The 22,978-nt window shown below is 36.6% G+C and overlaps 2 long non-coding RNA genes across 2 annotated transcripts in view; both read right to left on the bottom strand.

Annotated features, from left to right (window-relative positions):
• The window catches only part of LOC149131481 (uncharacterized), a 260,458-nt gene extending 247,713 nt beyond the window's left edge, over nucleotides 1-12,745 (bottom strand). The window contains exon 1 of the long non-coding RNA XR_016237823.1: nucleotides 12,361-12,745. This is a non-coding gene — a long non-coding RNA (uncharacterized LOC149131481). The remainder of the gene's footprint in view (nucleotides 1-12,360) is intronic.
• The window catches only part of LOC149131480 (uncharacterized), a 520,436-nt gene that overhangs the window by 332,373 nt on the left and 165,085 nt on the right, over nucleotides 1-22,978 (bottom strand). The window lies entirely within an intron of this gene.

The following is a 22,978-nucleotide window of genomic DNA, read 5'->3' on the forward strand; positions in this document are numbered from 1 at the left end:
TGTGTGCATATATATGTGTGTGTGTGTGTGTGTGTGTGTGTGTGTGTACATAAGTACTTATATACATATGTTCTCCATACATATGTACATATATACATGTTTTTACCATACATACGTACATATATAGTTATTTTACATACATACATGTATTCTTCATTCATACATACACATATATATATATATTCTCCATACGTACATTCATACACACACACACACACACACACACATATATATACTCCATACAAACATACATTCATACATACATACATTCTCCATGTATACATACATTCATGCACACACACACAAACTTACACATACACACACACACATATATATATATGTCTTGTTTATACTAATTTTAAGCAAAGTGATATATTCTATCAATTGTAAATATATAAATTGAATGAATATGAAATAAAAACAAAATGTCATTTGATATCTCTGTATGGACAATAATTGATATCTCTTGTCTTCTCACTGATAAGTCACTAATATCAGATATTTTCCAAATTTCCCAAAACTTATAAACGAATTAAAATGAAAGAGAGAAAAATCTAGTAATTTTAACTTTCTTTTCTATAAATTCTTGTTGAGAACTGGGATTGTTGAGTCAGGAGGGAGATGGGTAACCGTTGGTGAGAGTTTAGGACATTTGTTCTTGAAGCAAAGAAAATGGTTCTTAGTGTTCTTTTAGGAGGCTTGGAATAAGAATGGAATCAACTGATATTGGAGATCATTATCTATTTTACTTGTTTCAGTCACTGGACTGTGGTTACTCTGGAGCCAACCCCAGTGTTTTTGGTGCCGCATAAAAAGCACTGGTGATGGTGCCACATAAAAAGCACCTGGTACACTTTGTGAAGTGGTTGGCATGAGGAAGGGCATCAAGCTACAGAGACCAAGTCAAAACAAACTACAGAACTTGGTGGGGAGCCCCTGACCTTGCCAGTCTCTGTCAAGCTGTCCAACCCATGCCAGCATGGAAAACTGATGTTAAATGACGATGATGATGTACATACTCTGTCTCTTTTGCTGAACCACTTAATCGCAAAGACATAAACAAACCAACACCATTTGTCAAGCCAAGTGACACATATAAATTTACAATTCTGGTGCTAGTCAAGACATTGTAGACAGCTTAAACAATCCTCCTTACAGGCCTGTTTCAACTTTTCTAAAAAAACAACCATAAAACCTTTGCCCAATATGAAATGAAATCTCACACAAACATGTCGGTCTTTCAAATTATGCTCTGTTTAACTCTCTATCCTTCAGATTACTTGATCAAATGTAAGGCTAACTTTTTAACTTTGCTCCAAATTTAATCATGGCCTAGCTCACAGCTTTGACATTTTAATGATAGTTTATAAACTATCATCAAGAAATAACTATTTTTAAAATGGCCTTCAGAAACCAAGTCTGGTCAGATTGTAACAGGCTGAGTCCGGTCAGATTGTAACAGGCTGAGTCTGGTCAGATTGTAACAGGCTGAATCTGGTCAGATTGTAACAGGCTGAGTCCAGTCAGATTGTAACAGGCAGAGTCCGGTCAGATTGTAACAGGCTGAGTCTGGTCAGATTGTAACAGGCTGAGTCCAGTCAGATTGTAACAGGCTGAGTCTGGTCAGTTTGAACACAATACAAGTAGAATATTTGGGCCAGATATGGTCAGTTGAAATGCCAAAGAGATAACTTGTGGCAATTCCCCAAACACTAAAGTACATCGATGTGTGACTGTTATTATGACAGGGAACTGGCAGAATTGTTACCATTCTAGAGAAAATGTTTATCAGTATTTTGTTCATCTTTATGTTCTGGTTTCAAATTCTGCTGAGGTCGACTTTGCCTTTCATCCTTTCAGGGTCAATGAAAGAAGTACCAGTGGAACACTGGAGCAGATGTCGTCATCTTCCAGTTTCCGTCTACCAAATCCACTCACAAGCTTTTTTAAGCCTAAGAGTATAGTAGAAGATACTTGCCCTATAATGGGACTGAACTGGGAACCATGTGGTTGAGAAGCAAACTTCTTACCACACAGCTACACTTGTTAGAAAACATTATTTTATATCTAGAGGAAAAAGAAACACACACACACACATACATACTCACTCACTCACTCACTCACTCTCTCATTCTCTCTCTCTCTCTCTCTCTCTCTCACACACACACACACATACAAAAATCTGTGAAATTAATGGAGACAGTTTTATTTTTTTATGAAATAAACTGAGAATATGTTGCTATAAGGAGAAAATAAATCTCACCATTCAGAACTCTAAGAATGATTTTATTTCTAGTTTATATCCAAAATTTTATCTATTGTGGGTCAAAGTTACAGTTTTAAAAGAAATTCATTGTTCATGCTTTAGGTCAGGCTATAAATTTTAACAGATCAGTGAAATGATAAATAAAAAAATTCATTATTATTATTTTTTTTTTTTTGTCATCTTATAAATGGGATTTTTAAATGATTTCAAAACTTTAATGTCTTGGTATAATGCCAATAATTTTTTTTGAAGATATAAGAAATGGAAAGAAAACAACAATACCCTTTAAGTGCAAGGCCTGAAATTTGGGGGAAGGGGACCCCAGTAAGCTGGTACTTATTTCATAGACCCTGAAGGGATGACATCAAAGTCAGCCTCAATGGAATTTGAACTCAGAGTGTGAATATAGAAGAAAATGTTGCAAGGCATTTTGTCCAGCATTCTACCGATTCTGTCAGGTCACTTCCTTAAACAACACTATGACGTGACTACACATAATATTATTGCTTAGAGATGGAGAAAAACTAATATAATCCTTTCTAATTTTGGTTTGAGGCCAGCAATTTTTCAGAGGAGAGGGAAATGGATTTCATATACCTCAGCAGGGCTGGTCCCAGGAAAATTTTGAAGGGAGGGCACAAGGTCAGCATGAGGCAAAAGTAGAAAACACCTGCCCAAGGTGCCATGCAGTGTGACTGAACCTGGAACCATATGGTTGGCCAGCAAACATCTTACTACAGAGCCACATCTGCACCTATATATATATATACACACGCACACTCATTCACACTTATATATATATATATATACATACACGTACCAATAAACTCTGCCTGACCCATGCAAGCACCGAAAAGCGGATGTTGAATGATGGTGATAGTTAAAGTGACAAGGAAGTTTTGAAGACATAGAAAAAGGAGACAAAACTACAATATGAATGAATTATAATAATAATATTGCTCAGATAAAACTAATAAAATGATATCAGGATATATGAGATGGAGGGAACAGGGGAAAAAAATATCATTTCAAATGGAGATATTAGTCACTCAGTTGTTATCTGTCTTAGTGTCTGTCTGTCTTAGTCGTTTCTCTCGGTGAGCAAGCTCTGATTTTGATGTCAGACATATCAAAAGACAGAAAACATTGTCGGCATTGATACATGGCTCGAGGGTGTCTCCTTTGAATTCCAAAAGAAACAAATTGATGGGTCAACCGGAGTTCAGGTGAAGACTCCACACATTTCGTACCGATGGAATTAATGTGATTTTATTTTGTGCTTAGAGAGAAGTTTGTCAAAACTAGGAAAAAATGAAAAATGAAATGAAAAATAAAACCATAACGTGCTTTGGAAACTTCAGACTGAAGTTGTGAAAGAAAGTGAAAATTTTTATATCAATTCTTAAAATATTATTATTCTATACAAAAGAATTTTGAGAAATGTGATTGGAAGTTTACAGCCCACTTTAACCTTGCAGTATATTTCAAATATATATTTGGAAGATTGTTAATAATTCAATATTTAAATAAGAAATATCTTTTACAATGAAAAATGAAATGGAATATTTTTCTTAATAAAAAAAGAAAGAAGATAATAACAAGAGCAAAAACAAACATTTGAAAATTCAAAGAAATGAAAAATCATATAAAAATTTTTCATTTGACCATAATGTATCATCCTTATAAATAATATTTATCTTTTTAAATTTAAATTCAGAATCAGCTATTTATTTATTTATTTTATTTATTTATTATTTATATTTCTAAAAAATATATCATAAATCCCAAAATTATAAAAATTCAAGATTTATTTTTAAGATTTGTAAATATTTCTCAAACAATATGTTTGTTGATTCATCAACAGGAATTGGTGAATAAACAAATATATTGACAGCAGCACAGCCTCAATGGTAACAGTTTAAGAAAACTCATCACCATCATCATCACCACCACCACCACTACCATCATCATCATCAATCTCTCATCCTTTGAGTCACTTGTATTATAGCAATGGCCATTCAACAGTCACCAAGAATGGTCAACCATACGATCTAACATCAACATCACCATTATGTACACACATATATATGTAAATATATAAAAACAAAAAGATAATGAGAGCAAAGGTAAGGTTAAAGAATTTTATGGATAGAGTCTTACAGCTGTTTCTGGGAAGATCCAGTACTTCCCTTCATCGGAGACAGAAACAATAAAGTAATCTATTATTATATCCATAGGTGGATATTTTTAGTATGAAGTGGTAAAGAGTGTGATGTGCTGAAAAAAGAGAGAACAGTACTTGGGGCAAACTAATCGGTATACAGCACTTACTCGGTATTACCTGTATCCTCCGGGGTTTGGTTAAATCCAATACCCTCCTCAACCTTATATATATATATATACAGATGTTGAAACTACATTGACATCTATTTGGGGCAGCTGATGAGGGGAAAGCACACGTTATGCTTCATTGGGAATTTCTTATGTTCTTTATTCATGTAAAATAGAAAGTGTTTGTAGAGTCATAGTCTTTCGGAATCACTTACTTTGGTATTGCTTGGTTTTCTTCATAGATAACCTAAGTAGGCTTGGACAAGGCTTAGATATTGGTGTCTAGTTTTATATATATAGGCGATGACTACTGACCGAGACCTTTGGAAAAGTGCTGTGCGTGAGAAGACCCGGCAAGCCAAGTAAGATCGTTGCCAGTGCCCCTGGACTGGTTCTTGTGCGGGTGGCACATGAGATGCACCATTTTGTGCGTGGTCGTTGCCAGTACCGCCTGACTGGCTCCCGTAGGATTTTCGAGCGAGATCGTTGCCAGTGCCCCTGGACTGGCTTGTGCGGGTGGCACATAAAAGACACCATTTCGAGCGTGGCCGTTTTCGTGCGGGTGACACATAAAAGCACCCACTACACTCTCTGAGTGGTTGGCGTTAGGAAGGGCATCCAGCTGTAGAAACTCTGCCAAATTAGATTGGAGCCTGGTGTTGCCATCCGGTTTCACCAGTCCTCAGTCAAATCGTCCAACCCATGCTAGCATGGAAAGCGGACGTTAAACGATGATGATGATGATGATGATGATGATATATATATATATATATTTATATATATATATATATATATATTTATATATATATATATATATATATATATAAAATATGGTCAGTGTAGCAGGGTTCCTCTCAGAGTTTCCCCTCAATTAGAGAGATGTTGTGAAAACAACAGAGGGGCCTCCCACTCCCAGTGGACCAACCACATGACTAGACACCAACCCAGGTATTTCCACGTCCTCGTGCATACATACACATGTACATATATTGTTGGATGGAAACTCTGAGAGAAAACCTGTGACACTGACAATATTCGATGATGTAGACTGGTTCTTTTTTCTGTCCTTATGTGGTCCATATTCTAAGAGTGGGATTGGATTTGTGCAAATCCTTTCCCAACTATAAAAAATTGTGTGGGACTTTCTATCAGGTGATGGCAATACTTGAACACGAGTTTGCAGCCATGATATATATATATATATATACACACACACACCTTTTTTTTACTGGAAAAGGCTAGTTTATGGGATTACCCTGGGTTTCCCGTCCATAAAGGGCTTAGCTTTATGGCGTATCATCAGATCCCAAAAGCTGTTGGCTTAAGGCCTCTTCAAAATGGGATTACCCTGGATTACCCATCCATAAAGGGTTTAACATTATGGAATATGGTTAGACCCCAAACCCTGTTGGTTTAAAACTTGGTCACCGAAGATGCCACACATTAGAACCAAACCCAAAAGCACATGGCTGGGAAGCAAGCCTCCTACCACACACCCATGCCAGCACCTATGTATGTCTATGTGCAATATATATTCGTGTGAAGGCACGTGGCTTAGTGGTTAAGACATTCGGCTCATGATCGTAAGGTCATGAGTTCAATTCTCGGTGACGCGTGTGTCCTTGAGCAAGACACTTTATTTCACGTTGCTCCAGTCGACTCAGCTGGCAAAAATGCATAGTACCTGTATTTCAAAGGGGGCCAGCCTTGTAACACTCTGTGTCACGCTGAATCTCCCTGAGAACTACTTTTAGGGTACATGTGTCTGTGGAGTGCTCAGCCACTTGTACATTAATTTAACGAGCAAGCTGTTCTATTGATCGTATCAGCTGAGACTCTCGTCATCATGACCGGTGGAATGCTCCTACAACAACATATAATCATGAGTAATCTTTGAATTAAGCTAAAAAAAAAACAATGGATTTCAACGTAGAAACATTAGTTTCACGTTGTTTACTTGTAACATCATCTCTCTGATTCTGTTTGTTGAGGAGGAAGGAAATTTTTCGGTGAATGTGAAGACAATTTATGCCAATAGATAGAAGTTATAATTTAAATTAATTGGACTGGTTCAGTAGAATTTCCTCTTTTACATTTTTTTGTGGGGAGGTTTTGTTAATATTATTGAAATCTCAAAACTAATTAAATTTCTATGGAAGAAGATTGTTTTGTATAATTAACAATGTAAGTAACAGCAACCAATTACTACGATTGCTCAATCCAAACGATGCACCACATTGAAACAACAACAATAATAATAATGATTGTGATGATGATGATGATGATGGACTCTCCCACTGAAGATGGTGTATGAGCATTCTAACTGGGCCCCACCTGAAAAGTCATGCACTGTTTATCTTGATATGAGATCACTATGTCACACACATATGGTTGTGATGCATGTGCCTGCTGTACCCTTATCAGACAGGTGGTCATGAGGGGTGCACTAGGCTTCATAGGTTTTACCCCAGTGCCACTTTGATGGCATGCACTGCTCTCTCACTCAGTAATAATAATAAGAGTGGTTTCAAATCTTGGCTTAAGGTCAGCAATTTCGGGGTAGTGGGGTAAGTCGAATACATCAATGGGCTTCTTTCAGTTTCCGTCTACCAAATCCACTCACAAGGCTTTGGTCAGCCCAAGGCTATAGTAGGTGTCATGCAGTGGGACTGAACCCGGAACCATATGATTGGTAAGCAAGCTACTTACCACACAACCACTCTTATAAAATATTCATGGACTGTTTCAAATGGAAAGAGACAGCACAAGATCTTAGAGCATTTTTATCCCAGACACATTAGTAGTAGTAGTAGTAGTAGTAGTAGTAGTAGTAGTAGTCGTAGCAGCAGTGATGGCAGGGGCAGGGGTTTTTTTGCTTTCTTTTTTTTTCTTGTCTATTGGTAATGATAGTACAATGATAGGTTAATGGGGTTAACCTATTGAATGCTTTCTACAAGTCGTCTCTTTTAAACTCCTCTGTTATGACATAGTGAGAATGACAGTAAACATCGACTGAATCATCCACGTCACCAACACCATTTTGTCCATCTCCGTCATCATCACCATCCCCATCATCATCTTCATCGTCGTCGTCATCGTGACCAAAATCTTCGTTGTCAGTTGTTTGTTAAGCTTGTAAGTATATATAAATAATGCATTAGCAACTAAAACTCTTCATACATATATATATATATATATATATGTATATATAAATAAATATATATATATAGAAATCCTATGCATTTATTAACGCCAAAATGGTAGGCATATTGACAGGAACTGAATAAAATAACAAAGCTGTCCTTTGCTTTACCAAATAAATGGTGCTTCTCATTTATAACATTTATACTTTTATGCCAGTCGGGGTTGGCGTTCTTTGTCTGAAATCAAGTAGGAATCTCAATCTAATCTTTACCAAATAGTTTAATCTTTGTGATATATCTATCTCTTGCTTGTGTTAGTCATTGGTGGTGGCCATGCTGGAGCAACGCTTGGAAGAATTTTAGTTGAGTGAATCAACCCAAGTACTTAGTTTTAGTTTTTATAGCCTTTTGCTGAACTGCTAGGTTACAGGGATGTAAACATGCCAACACCGGTTGTCAAGTGATGGTGGTGAACAAAGAGACACAAAGACACACACACATAAATATATATATATATATACACACACACACAATTGTGTATGTATATATATTTGTGTGTGTGTGTGCACATACACACAAAGCACCCATTACACTCTCGGAGTGGTTGGCATTAGGAAGGGTATCCAGCCATAGAAAACCATACCAAATCAGACTGGATCCTGGCACAGCCTCCCAGCGTGCCAGCCCAGTCAAACCGTCCAACCCATACCAGCATGGACAACGGAGATTAAATCACAATGATGATGATGATGATGACAGTGGGCTTCTTTCAGTTTCCGTCTCCGAAATCTACTCACAAGGTATTGGTTGGATTGAGGCTATAGTAGAAGACATTTACCCAAGGTACTATGCAGTAGAACTGAACCAGAAACCATGTCGTTGGTAAGCCGACTTCTTACCACACAGTCACACCTGCACCAATGTATAACATGTTTTATATCTTTCCTCTTTTACTTGTTTCAGTCATTAGACTGTGGCCATGCTACGGCAACACCTTGAAGAATTTTTAGTTGAGTATATCAATCCCAGAACTAATTTATCTCTTTTTTTTAATGTTGGTACTTATTCTCTCAGTCTCTTTTGCCAAGTGATTGGACGTAGACAAACCAACATCGGTTGCGAAGTAGGTGGAGGGTGATGGACAACTGGCACTTCGTTGGTTATGACAAGGTGCTCCAGTTGATCTAATCAACAGAACAGCCTGTTTGTGAAATTAACAGGCAAGTGGCTGAGTGCTCCACAGACATGTAACACCTGCAATAGTCGAGGTATTACTGTATTTTAATACAACCTATACAGGCTTAACCCTTCAGCATTTAAAATTTGGTCTGACTATTCTATCTGTTTTATGCTAAAACGGAGCAGGTCTGGCCTATCACACCTGCCCTATAATGTCATTCTAAAAATAGACAATCACATTACTGAAATCTTAAAGCTCTGCGATAATGCAGGATTGATCCAAAACAATTTGAATAAAAAGGAGCATTATAAGTGACGGAGTTATCTGTAAGCTAAAAGGTTACACATCATTACCAAGGTCCTTGCAGAAATGATAAGAACAGTGCCGATTGGAAAACCACCTCAATAAGAAAGAAGATGTTGCTTAAAAGGACATCTTGTCGAGATGACCGCTTCATACATTACGCAGTCACTAACAATTTATTGCCTTGTTACAATGATTGATTTGTCATTGGAAAGCATAGGACATTTAGTGGCGTAAGATTATTGATGTCAAAACAACCGATGTGGAAAGACTAAGTTATCTCTGCTCTGATGCAGACAATCTGGTCTCATTTGGTCAGCTACGACAGACGAAACACGAACCAAAGCACTGTTATGAGTCTGTAATAAATCAACAGCTGAAATTCTCCTAGATTCTGTTATATAGTGTTGTGTAAGCATATCTCCACTTTCGATCTATTGTTCTTCCCCAGATACCCTGTATAGTACATTATAAAATGAAGTAATCCATTAACAAATGATATAAATGGCTCTTAAGTTTGAGAGAGAGAGAGAGAGAGAGAGAGAGAGAGAAAGAGAGAGAGAGAGAGAGAAAGAGAGAGAGAGAAAAGCAAAATGACATTGGTATAAAATTATTGGTTGTTATTAGTTTTGGTAGCATTAGAATTATTATCTCGGATATCTAACCATGGCATTACCGTATGTAATGGATATAGTGCAAAGAACTTAATATAGAAACATCATGGTGAAAATTAAAGGGTAGCATTACAGTCAAGGTTCAGTTCCTTGTTGCAGTACATTGTAGTGTGTGTGCCTCAGTGATTTTGAGAGATATGTCAATGGAGAGCAAACAGCTGGTAGACTCTCCCATATTGAATCGGTCAAAGAATAAAGGGCAGGAGGCAGGCTAATATGGACAATCTCTTTGCAGAAGTAAAAACGGTCCTTTTACACTTGTTGTTGTTGTTGTTGTTGTTGTTGGCACTCCGTCGCTTACGACGTCGAGGGTTCCAGTTGATCCGATCAACGGAACAGCCTGCTCGTGAAATTAACGTGCAAGTGGCTGAGCACTCCACAGACACGTGTACCCTTAACGTAGTTCTTGGGGATATTCAGCATGACACAGTGTGACAAGGCTGACCCTTTGAATTACAGGCACAACAGAAACAGGAAGAAAGAGTGAGAGAAAGTTGTAGTAGAAGAGTACAGCAGGGCTCACCACCATCCCCTGCCGGAACCTCATGGAGCTTTAGGTGATTTCGCTCAACACTCACAACGCCCAGTCTGGGAATTGAAACCGCGATCCTATGACCGTGAGTCCGCTGCTCTAACCAGTGGGCCATTGCGCCTCCACTCTTTTACACTTATTAAATATTTAAAACACATGAAATATGAAGTGGCCATTTGTTTACAGTTGACAACACGTGTAGTCGTGCACAAAATGACAGCTTCCAAATCCTGTTTTCTGAGAGGGTAAAAATTGATAAAACCTTAAACCTCTGTAACTTTTTTTTTTTTTTCTTGAAAAAATGAATTAGCCCCTGAGATTCAATGTAGAAAATCAGAAAATATACCAAATCTTAAAATTTTCACTAATGTTTAAGGTTTCCATAGGTGCAGCCAAACAGAGGATCACAGAATCTACAACAGCTGACGTTCATTTGTGGAAAATCTCACTGAGGAATATTAATTTTTATGAAAGTTCTAAGGAAAAAAAAAATTCGGGGGTGCGGCACACTGCGTATGCCAAGTTTTGAACCAAAATTTAATTAAGATAATAAATAAGATTGTTGTCTAAGACTTTCAAAGAATAAGTTGTGCAAAGTTACCATATTTCACTTAAGGTTGTGTGTATATAAAAACGAGGGGGTACTGAAAAAGATCAAACTAATGCATTTGACCCGAGTTCAAAAACGAAAGAAAAATTAGTGTAATAGTTGTAAAACAACTTGCTGGGAACGAATGTGAAAAAAAAATGCACGCTCGCGAACGGGGGAGTGGGGAGAGGGCTCGGAACATTCACATCCTGAATGTTCCGAGACGCCTCACCGGAGCCAAGAAACAAAAGAAAAATAGTGTAATGGATGTAAAACGATTTGCTCTGAATGAATATGAAAAAAAAAAAAAAAAACGTGCGCTCGCGAAAGGCAGGGTGGGGAGAGGACTCGGAACATTCACGTCGTCACACATCGTCATTCCATGGCCTCTAAACTATGTTTGACCCGAGCTCAAAAACGAAAAAAAAAAAATTAGTGTAATAGGTGTAAAACAACTTGCTGGGAACGAATATGAAAAAAAAAAAAATGCGCGCTCGCGAACGCCGGGGGGGGGGAGAACTTTCAAGATGCGAATATTCCGAGCCCTTTCCCCCCCGTTCCGAGGCCTCTCACCACCCACCCCCGTTCTCGATCGCGCATTTTCTTTCTTCATATTCGTTCCCAGCAAGTTGTTTTTACACCTATTACACTAATTTTGTTTCGTTTTTGAGCTCGGGTCAAACACTATAGTTTGACACCCTTATTGCCAAGAACTTTCCAGCACCCGCCCGTACAAATATCAATGTATCATATGCACCATTTGTGCAATGTGCAGAATACAGAACCTGCATTACACTCATACGACCACAACATCAAATCTTCCACAGCTGGGAATCCATGCCATACATCGAACCCATTCTTCCTATACAAGATTCAAGCTAACAACAAATAAATTCAGTGAAGCGTAATTAATTTTCCACAACAGGTTCTGCTCTATTTAACATTATCCCTAAACAAATCAATGAAGAAAAAGATCCTATTTAACATTATCCATAAACAAATCAATGAAGAAAAAGATCCCATCATTATCAAACGATATTTAGTCAAATTTCTTCAAGAAATACAAAACAAACCATCCATACCTGGATATAAGTCAACTCCTTACGCGAATAGGCAATGATAATACAACATTTGACTTTAAAAAAATGACTTAACTGATTCTATCAGATGGTTCTATTAAGTTAGACATGACCCGGGTCAGTTTTGGCAAAAATATATCGAACTTCTTACATGTGTGTGCGTGTATGTTTGGGTGAAATGAAACATGTCTTCATGCAAGTGTGTTGAAAGACGTCTACAAAACGAAATAAATTCACTCAAATATATATATATGTAAACTTACAGCTAGACGCAGAATATACATAAGAGTTTCATTAATAGAAATGAAACAAATTTAGACACTGGCCTCACATTTAATTTCATACAGTTGGTTCGTTGACAACGACGTTTTGACATCTCGTCTGCCATGAATTAATTATCAGCTGTTAACATGTGAGGGCACTTGGCTGTTCTAGTGACTCAGTCTCGTTATCACACCTGGGATTTTCTGTTCTTGGAATGTTTTTTCTTTTTTTTTTGGTCAGTGGTTCTCAACTGGGTCCATATGAAATTTTTAAGGGTCCATGTAACAAAATAGTAATTGAGGACAAAAATTTTTTTTTTTTCTTTAGATGTTTCTATTGCAAGAAACAACTAGAGGTCTTTCTCTACCATTTTCCATAGTTCAACTTCCACAAGTTAACGTGTGAAAAACCCAAAAAGGAATTTTGAAAGAAGTTCAGCATAAAGTATTTATGTGTGTGTGTATATATATATATATATATATATATATATATATATATATATATATATATATAATTGCAGCGTGGAAGGTGTTTATAAGCCATTTAAAATAACACACAAAATCCGTTAGATTCACTTCAACATTTGAATTTAATTTGTCAAAATATTTTCGTCGCTTTGAGACCGCGACCTGTTCACTATATATACAGTTTCTGTAAAACTAGTGTTTAAACATCGAATGGTTTTGGGAACCCACCAGGATAAAACAGTAATCAAAGAGATCCATTGATTAAAAAAAAAAAATGGTTGAAATTCCTTGATTTAAGTTGTCTCAAATGTTTTATTCAGAGTGGAACAAGTAAATTTTGTTAGTCTTTCTTTTCCTAATTTATTTAGATTTTTCTCTCATTTTTGCTGTCATCGTCCGTTTCATTTTATGCAAATTGTATTCTTTCAGTCTTTTTTTTTTTAATTAATAAAATAACGAAACAAAAAAGAATCGCTGATAATTTATTTTTAAAAAAATTAGAAACGAAATTCATGTGGTAAAATAAAAAATATGAAATTAAATTAAATGGGTGCAGAGGTGGCTGTGTGGTAAGGTGTTTGCTTGCCAAGGCGGCGACGTTAGCACGCCGGGCGAAGTGCTTGTCTGTCTTTATATTCTGAGTTCAAATTCCGCCGAGGTCGACTTTGCCTTTCATCCTTTCAGGGTCGATTAAATAAGTACTAGTTGCGTACTGGGATCGATCTAATCGACTGGCCCCTTCCCCAAAAATTTCGGGTGTTGAGCCTATGTTTGCTTCCCAACCGCATGGCTCCGGGTTCAATCCCACTGCGTGACACTTTCGCCAAATGTCTTCTACAGGCTGGCCGAAGCCTTGCCGTATGCTGGTTTGTGTTTATTTCCCTGACAACTAGTCCTGGTTTGTCGACGTCCCTGTTCGGCAAACAGATTAAGTATTGAGATCGATATATTCTATTAAAATACTTCAGGACACTATTGCAGCATGACTGCATTCTAATAGCTGAAACAAGTAAAATGGGGGCTGGGGGAGGTTATGCATACATATAAGCATGTGTGTGTATATACACACACACACATATACACATACGCATATATAAAAATACATTAGAACATTCACACACACATACACACACACACACTTTATGCCGTGGAGTTTAAGGTAGGGATTTGGCTGCTATTTCTAACACGTTAGACCCAAATTTCTGGCCTTAGCCAAATGCCTCCCGCAAACCACACAGCATAATGTATGTATATGTGTGTGTAATATATATATATATATATATATATATATATTTATATGTGCGTGTCTTTTAAGGAAAGAACCCAACAGATTGATTAATTAATTAATGTATGGTAGGCATGTAGGGAACGTCTCCGATCGAGGCTGTCTCAACGGGAACGACAACAGAATTTACGTATAAATTCGGGTGATTTCGTTAGTTTCCGCATCTCGGTTTCGGGAAACGAAATATTTTTAAAGGTAAATTCTTTCGGATTTTTTTACGGAAATTAACGAAGCCTGCCACCACATACGAAAGATTGCCATTTTAAAAGCTGGATCTGATGTCTCTAAAGTTCTCAACACAACAAACCTATTCATTACAGAAGTTTTCGGTCCGTCCTCGAGAGACCGCCTTATAACAAATAATTACAAAACATTGGCAAGCACACACGCGTGTTTGTTATTTATTTAAAGTCCGGTGTGGTTTTATTTTATTGAGGCAATAGTGAACTATAGCGTCGTGGGTTATAGACACCTTGCAGGTCTAGTGGCCCGACTGTAATTTGGTTGAATAGTGTACTATAGCGTCGTGGGTTTTATAGGTACTCTGCAGGTCTAATGACTTGGCTGTAATTTGGTGAAATTGTGTGTTATAGCGTTGTGGTTTATATTTACCCAACAGGTCTACTGGCCGATCTGTAATTTGGTTGAATAGTGTACTATAGCGTCGTGGGTTACAAGTGCCCTGTTGCCCTAACAGCCGATATGTAATTTTGTGGAAAAGATTATCATTGTAAAGGATTTCGGTCGGCAATTGCGTTTTTTTTTTTTTTTTTTTTTCGGCACCCTACACAAAAGGTACCTCCCCACCTCTCTGAATTTGTTTCGTCATAACTTCTTGAAAAAGGGATACGTTTTATTGATTGAAATTTTCAACAAATACCCTTCGGATGGTGTAGATTCTGATTACATCGGAATTTGTTGTGAAACAGTTTTTTTTTTTTTTCCCGAGGGATAACGAGAGGAGTTTCGGAAAAATTCTCATGATTCAACTTTGTTACTTCATAACTTTCAGGAAAAAGCATGTTTCATGCTGAGATTTTCTACAAATATCCTCCAGGTTGTGTAGATTACAATTAAAGCGGAATTTGATGTTTAAAATGAAATTGTTGTGCTCGCGCATCACAATTCTTTATTCCGAAAATTCAAAGCAAAATAACCACGTGCTTAGAGCATCAAGGGAAGGAGGGGGGGGGGGATACCACAAAAATAGTAAATGGCTTACGGCACAAAAAAAATCATTTTAAACTTGCTAAAATAATAACCGGGATGCCTTTATCACTACTAAGTATAGATGCAGATGTGTTACTTAAGATTAATTTTGAGGGTCTGATCAAAAACTTTGCAATTCAAAAAAGTAGGAGGAAGCTTTTCAAATAAGGTTCATATAAACTTTAATTGTTAAAACTTATGCGCAATAAACTGGTTATATTTGTACTATACTCTTTCCTCTCTCTCTCTCTCTCTCTCTTTTACTTGTTACAGTCATTTGACTGCAGCCATGCCGGAGCACCGCCTTTAGTCGAGCATATCGACCCCAGGACTTATTCTTTGTAAACCTAGTACTTATTCTATCGGTCTCTCTTGCTGAACCGTTAAGTTACGGGGACGTAAACACACCAGCATCGGTTGTGAAGCAATGCTGGGGGGACAAACACAGACACACAAACACACACACACACATATATATATATACATATATACGACAGGCTTCTTTCAATTTCCGTCTACCAAATCCACTCACAAGGCTTTGGTCGGCCCGAGGCTATAGTAGAATACACTTGCCCAAGGTGCCCCGCAGTGGGACTGAATCCGGAACCATGTGGTTGGTAAACAAGCTACTTACCGCACAGTCACTCCTGCGCCTGTATACAAAAATATACACAAAATATTTTAACAAATTTTTTTTTATAAAATTCCTAACAATCATCATCATCATCATCATCGTTGTCGTTGTTGTCATTTAATGTCAGCTTTCCATGCTGGCATGGGTTGGACAGATTGATAGAGAACTGGCAAGCCAGTAGGCTGCACCAGGCTCTGATCTGATCTAGCAAGGTTTCTACAGCTGAACGCCCTTCCTAATGCCAACCACTCTGAAAGTGTAGTGGGTGCTTTTTACATGCCACCGGCACAGTACTGATTTAATAAAAATATAAAGGGACATTTTAAAACTTTAAATGGCTCCACTGAGTAAAAGAGAAACCAAAAGGCTCCATAGGCTCAAAAAACAAAAATGGCTGAGAACCACAGCTCTAAACTTTTGGGACATTTCTTTTTACTGTTTACCTGTATATAATTTCTAATTCTTTTAACCAGCTTACGACATATAATACATCACTTCTTTATCTCCCTTTTGTGTTCTCTGACACAAAAAAGGAGAACATGGACCAGATTCTGCATTGTTCAAGAGGACTGAACTTAATAAAATTCTTCCGCGAACTCTTCTCATGCATGAGAACAAACCACAAAGACATCGAAACAGGCAACAGTTGTTGTATAAACAACAACGTTCTTTAATAAGCCATTGCAAAATAATAATAATAATAATAATAATAATAATAATGATGATAATAAAATATCAGAGGAAAAACAAAGAAATCTCTGGAGTTGAAACCTGATATATTTTCTTTGAAAAATGCCATTGTTTCCTGAGAACAGGCTATCCTGACATTTTCTCATTTCATTTTGTTTGTGGTTGTGTTGTTGTTATTGTTTTCTTTCTCTTCTTATGTGAAGTAATGAAATAAGTGAAGTACGTAACTTGACTGTCAGGACAAGCTGACATATATCCGAAGCTTTCATTCAACAGCGACATTAAAATGTCTTCTATAAAAGCTAATAATACATACGATGAATACGTATGCGTTTGTGCGTGCTTATATATATGTATGCACATAAATACATATATATGTATGTATAAATATGTATGTGAGTGAGTGCGTGTGTGTATGCATATATATATATATATATATATGTATGTATATACGTATATATATGTATGTATATTAATATATATATGTAACGAGCATCACTTTGTTATGAAACATTTGTAGGCTGTGATTTACCTATTCCATTCCTTACTCTCTTTTCCCAAACATCAAACTAATACATCTGTTTATTGTTTACATACTTATCTTCGTCTTTTGTTTTTTTTTTGTAAATTCTTACTATATATACATACATACATATATATATATATATATATATATACACACACATACATACATACACACATACATTCATACATACATACACGAAACACACACACACACACACAAACATATATATACACATACATACATATATACTAGGTCTTGCAGATAAACTGAGACCAATTTTAAGCAGTTGTCATAGTAGGTTTAACGTTTCATTTTTTGAGAAAACCTTGCTTGAAAATCTAATCCTCTTCTTTATTTTTCAGGTAAACGGTGAACTGATTCAACTACAGAAAGTCCTGGAACAACAGAACTGTTCCACCACTGTTGTTCTGGCACATGCCAGGCACACTGCCAATAGAATTAAGTTGACGAAGCTTCCAAAAGCAACAGTTTATTGTGTGTACAGGGTGGGGCAGAGAGGATGGGCGTTTTTGAAATGGCTATTACTCAGCCCCAGGGGAGGGACATATGTCCAACAGGTACCATTCAGTTCGTGGTGTCTTAGCAATTTTTTTCTTTTCAGGTGAAGCCATGGTGCTGTGGATGATAGAGCATTGTGTGTTTGCCAACGACAGTTATGTAAAGAATAACGAGTCTGTCACAGCTGTTCAGTGTGAGTTTCGGTGCCACATCAACATACACCAAAATCAAGCCATTCCCACCCATAACACAATCTTACATTGGATGAATGCATTTCGTACACGTAGTACACTAATGAATAGGAGACTGGTGAGGGTGCCATTAATGGTACGGACCTTGAAAAATGTGGAACGTATCAGACAAGCTTTGATATGGAGTCTGAATTGTTCTGTTCAGAGGCATTCCACTGAACCTGGCATCGGTAATCAATCAGTAAGGCATATTTTGCATGAAGACCTGCATTTCCACCTGTACAAATTGGTCGTTGGGCCACAGTTGAAACTAAGAGACTATGCACAGCAGCTTAACTTTGTGTGTTAGGTGGAAGCAATTTTTGAGACAAGTGACAACCTCATTTTGTTAATGCGTAATGAAGCTCATTTTTATCTCAATGGCATGGTGATTCAACAGAACTGGCGTTATTGGGCTCTTGAAAATCAGAGAGAACTTCACAAAAGACCATTGCACAGCCCAAAAGTGATGGTCTGGTGTGCTGTTGCAAAAGCTGCCGTCATTGGTCCTTACTTTTTTGAAGACAATAATAGAAATGTTGTTACTGTGAACTCAGAGTGTTACATTGAGATGAGAAACAACTTGTTTGTGACTGAATCACAGCAAAAACATATGCCTATTCAACGTGTGCGGTTTCAGAAGGATGGGGTGACCGCCCATACATCCAGAGCATCAATAATAATAATAATAATAATAATGATAATAATAATAATAATGATAATAATGGTAATGATAATAATAATAATAATAATAATGAAGGATAATAAGGAACTAAAATCTAATAAGATACAATAATAGATTTTATGATAAAATAACTTCACTTAGAAAAAAAAGAGGTAAAAAAATGAAAAAAAAACTTGAAAAACCCCAGAAAAACAAATAACAAGACAAAAAAAATCCCACCCTGCCATGTTCATTTTGTTTTTAACGGTAATTCAAAAATTCTGACAAAAAGGGTAGAAATTGGAAGGTATTTTTAGGCAAAATTATTGGATTTTAAAATATTGCAATCATTATAGTTTCAATTAAATATCTAAAGCACTAATTTTTATTTTCAGGTTCGGTTCTCATTTTTTGTTCGTTTTCACATTGTTATATAATTGCTCCAGGGGTGGGTGAATGGGTGGGTGGGGAGGGTCTTCCCATTTTTTTTTTTCGTGATTAGATATTAGGCACAAACGGATGCTTTTGATGTTTGTTTGATAGCATTTTATGCAATCATTATTACAACCATGATCATCATCATCATCAACATTCTCATCACCATTATCATTAATATTATTATTATTATTATTATTATTATTATCATCAGCATTATTATTGTCTATTATTATTATTATTATTATTATTATTATCATCACTATTAAGGCAGTAAGCAGGCAGAAATGTTAGCACACTGGACAAAATGCTTCGTGGTATTTCGCCCATCGTTATGTCCTGAGTTCAAATTCCACCAAGATCAACTTTGAAATTGATTCTTTCAGGGTCAATAAATTAAGTACCAGTGAAACACTGGGGTCGATGAAATTGATTAGTCCCCTCCCTGCCAAATTTCAGACCTCATGCCTATAATAGAAAGGGTTATTATTATTATTATTATTATTATTATTATTATTGTGCACTGTCCGTCATCTTTGTGTAAACTCTTAGTGATTAAATAAAGAAATCTCTATTATTTATTATTATTATTATTACTACTACTACTACTACTACTACTACTACTACTATTATTATTATTATTATTATTATTATTATTATTATCATTATCATTATTCACCAGAGACTGTTATTATATGAAGAAAGTGTCTGCTGATAACAGAGGTGAACAAGAACATTTAGCTAGCATTGCATAATAAAGATGAATCAGATCGGACCAAAAAAAAAAAGCAAAAACTTACTAGAGTGAGAGAGAGAAAGCTGAATGCAAAAATGTTAAAGACAACAAAATGGCACAAGGGAATGGTTATGAAACAGAAATGAAATAATAATATAGTTATAAAAAATAAAAAATATGGGATGTGTGAATATATTTTTGAAAACTTTGGTGTGTTTTCTGTAAAATTACATCATTATGATTCTACACATAGGCTTTATGAAGATCTTAAATTCATTATCAAAGCAATGTATGCAAAGTCATAACTCTTCTGTATGTTTTAGGAGAGAAAAACTAGGAAGAAGAAAAATCAAATACAAAAGAGATTTCAATTATTTATGGTGAACAAGTAATTAAAGCACCACGTTCCAGATCAGATGTATTACCAAATATGAACACTGGAAGCAGAAACAGCTGTTAGATGTGATATGGTCTATTTGTATTAAAAAGTAATAATTAATGTTGGTCAATTGTTGTTGATCAATATTTCTCCATTTTCTGTTTACTTTATACTCACACACACACACACACACACCATATATCCTTATCATCATCATCATCATTGTTTAACATCCATCTTCCATGCATGCATAGGCAGGGCAGTTGACAGGAGCCGGTCAGGTGGAAAATCCAACCAAAGATACTGTGTTTGTTTTAGCAGAGATTTTATGGCTGGATACCCTTCCTAACACCAACCACTCCGCAGAGTGGACTCAGTGCTTTTTATTTGGCACTAGCACAGGGGAAGTTAAAAAACATTTTTCTGGAAAAAGTGAAATAACTTCAGCAATTTAGCTTGAATGTTTTTAAAAAGTGATAGAGGTTTAAAGTGTGAACATTTTCACCCAATCAGGAAACAGAATTTGGAGGCTGTCATTTTGTGCATGACAGCACATCTTGTCAACTGTAAACAAAGCCAATAAATTGGGTGGAAAAGATTGAAATTAAAAATTTTTTTTTGTTAAATCGTTATCTCTGATATCGAAAACATATAAATTTGAAAAAAATTTTTTTTAAATTGCTATTTCAAAAGTTATAGGGTGGGTGGAATTCTGAAGAATTACCTAGATGATCAGTAGCTGCATTGTCTCACCTGTGAAGAAGTGCCCAATTATTTAATACAAAAGAACCTACTGGATTCTGGAAAATGGTGAGGAGAGCAGCAGAATGATAATGATGGCACAGTAGACAGGAGAAGCATGGGGGAAGAGATGACCTATGAATGGGTGTGCTGGAAAGAGGCTTGTGTAGTGTATGGGGAGTGTGAGAGACATGTGGAAGTGGGGGGGGGGAGAGATAATTTGGTAGTTCAGTGGGTTGGTGGTGATCATTGTAAAATATGAGTGACGAGAATGGAGGAAAGATAAACACACACATACACACATACACACACGTACACATACACATAGTGTTTGATTTTGCTTGGTCTAGTGATTAGAGTGTTGCATTCACAATGTGTACATAATGGGTTCAATTCCCAGACTGAGCAGAATGTTGTGCTCTTCAGCAAAACATTTAATTTCATGAAGCTATAAAACACTATTACCAAAAGTTCTGTCCAACTCATGCCAGCAAGGAAAAGCAATAATAAAAACAATGACAACACCAACAGCAGCGATTTGAGAATATCCATAAACATTTCTTCCTCTACCGTCACATTCTTCGTACAAATTCCATCAGTTTGCTCCATTTCTAAGCATTTAGGGAACAAACTCTAGTTTCTGACACAAAGTTCTTAACGCCTTGCTGTTGGTTTTATTTTTGTTGTTGTTGTCCTGCAGACATTTACCTGCAAATGACCAGGAAATCAAATGATCTCAGGTGATCAGCAGCAGCATTGCCTCACCTGTCAGAAAGTATTTGCAAATGTCACAAGCATTTCCTCTTCTTTCCTGATAATATCATGGTAAAATGTAACACATACATCAACACACACACACACACACACACACATACCGATCACGTGTACATTTATTGAACACATACATATATACAAATATGCATATATATATATATACATACAGATATTGAACACACACAAATACACATATATGCATACACATATTGAACATGCACATATATACATATACACAGACACTTATCAAACACACACACACACACACACACACACATATATATATATATGTGTATATATATATGTGTGTGTGTGTGTGTGTGTGTGTATATACATATATGCATATACAGTAGTACATACACTTGTTGCACAGAACTGCAAATCTCAAATCATCCTTAACCTTTTGTTTCTTTTTTTTTTGTGAAGGACAATCAGAAGTGGATTGCCGTTTTGTTATTTTTTTCACCGCCTTTTTTTCCCTTATTTTTTAGTGTTTTTTTTTTACCCCCCCCCCCCCTTTTTTTTTGTCTTTCCTGTTTCGCTGTGTGGATCAGCAAACCGCAAAAACCACTTCTCGCCTTCTCTTCAAACCACTTGAACTTTCACCTGCGACACCAATCTCATGTATTTACGTGTGACATTTATCGCATTCCTTATTCTTCTGACCATTCTGTGGAATGGATTGCACCGAAGAGAGAGAGAGGGTGGGGGAGAGGGGTGGGGAAGGAAAAAAAAAACCTAGCAATGGAAAGAAAAAAATGTACCAGAAGCGAATGAATATTAAAGTGATGCTGATGCTGATGCTAATGCTGATGTCAATGAAAATCATTTAGAAAACTGATGGCATTGACTACCATTACTACCACCACCACCACCACCACCACCACCATCAACACCAACACCCTTAGCACCACCTCTACCATTGCCAACATCACCATCACCATTATCACTAGTATCACCACCATCACCACTGCTACTATGCTGTTGATGATGATGATGATGTTGGGAGTAATAATGATAGCAACAATGATGACAACAATAATGATAATGCCTGTAATGATGACAATGACGACAACAAAAACGACAATTATGACGATGATGATGACGACAAAGGTATTGACAATGATGATGACGATATTGATGATGAAGGCATTGACAATGATGATGATGACGATGGTGACAATGATCATGACAATGATGTTGATGATGAAGATGATGACACTGAGGGCATTGACAATGATGATGATGATGATAGTGATGATGATAATGATGAAGAAGGCATTGACAATGTTGATGATGATGATGATGGCGATGACAGCATCAAACGC

The sequence above is a fragment of the Octopus bimaculoides genome, chromosome 21 (assembly GCF_046866305.1).
Source record: "Octopus bimaculoides isolate indiv1 chromosome 21, ASM4686630v1, whole genome shotgun sequence".
Lineage (NCBI taxonomy): Eukaryota > Metazoa > Mollusca > Cephalopoda > Octopoda > Octopodidae > Octopus > Octopus bimaculoides.